This window comes from Meleagris gallopavo, chromosome 1, assembly GCF_000146605.3.
Source record: "Meleagris gallopavo isolate NT-WF06-2002-E0010 breed Aviagen turkey brand Nicholas breeding stock chromosome 1, Turkey_5.1, whole genome shotgun sequence".
NCBI classification, from domain to species: domain Eukaryota; kingdom Metazoa; phylum Chordata; class Aves; order Galliformes; family Phasianidae; genus Meleagris; species Meleagris gallopavo.
Genome location: NC_015011.2, coordinates 51,320,987 through 51,322,119, shown reverse-complemented (window position 1 = coordinate 51,322,119; position 1,133 = coordinate 51,320,987).

Sequence of the window (1,133 nt, the reverse complement as noted above, 5' to 3'; positions counted from 1 at the left end):
AGTGGCCAACAGGGAGACGGAGGTGGTTGCCCCCCTCTACTCAGCTCTTATGAGGCCCCATCTGGAGTACTGCATCCAGGCCTGGAGCCTTCAGCACAAGAAAGATGTAGAGCTCTTGGAGCAGGTCCAGAGGGCCACTAAGATGATCAGAGGGCTGGAACACTTCTCCTATGAGGAAAGATTGAGGGAACTGGGATTGTTTAGCTTGGAGAAGAGAAGGCTCCGGGGAGACCTCATTGTGGCTTTCCAGTACTTGAAGGGAGCATATAAACTGGAGGGGGAAACAACTGTTTACATGAGTTGATAGTGATAGGACACAGGGGAATGGTCTTAAACTGAGACAGGGGAGATTTACGTTAAATATTAGGAGGAGGTTTTTCACTCAGAGAGTGGTGATGCACTGGAACAGGTTGCCCAAGGAGGCTGTGGATGCCCCATCCCTGGAGGCATTCAAGGCCAGGCTGGATGTGGCTCTGGGCAGCCTGGTCTGGTGGTTGGCGGCCCTGCACATAGCAGGGGGTTGAAACTAGGGGATCATTGTGGTCCTTTTCAACCCAGGCCATTCTATGATTCTGTGATTCTATGACTGAGCAAGAGTATATCACCAGAGTTTGGAAATATTTTACTGCTCTGTATGGATGGAAAGTTCGGGTTAGAAAAAAAAAAAAAAGAAATTCTTTGAGGGAAGTAATTATAGAATCACAGAATGGCTCGGATTGGAAAGGATCCTAAAGGCCATCCATTTCCAACCCCCTGCTGCCACCGTTGGATCTATCACCCACCAGATCAGGCTGCCCCAAAAAAGAATCCTTGCAGAGTTTGTAAACTCATCTTGCATGTTTCTCTGTGCTTCTGGTATCAGCGGGTAACACTGAATCTGTAGCTCTTCCCAATCCAGTAGGTCCCAATGGCAACCCAATGGCAGCCAGAAGCCTCTTCTGTCAGAAGAGAAACACTGTGAGCAACCATCTGAGGAAGCAGCAATGGCTCTGCCGCCTCGCCCTGTGCCACCCCAGCGGATGAGGGGTGTCCCGGAGCTGCCAAAGGGTTATCGAGGATGGCCGGGAAGGTGCGGGGCTTTCAGCGGGGACTCGCCGGCGGAGCGGAGCAGGGCCGGCGGTTTCCGGGGCGAT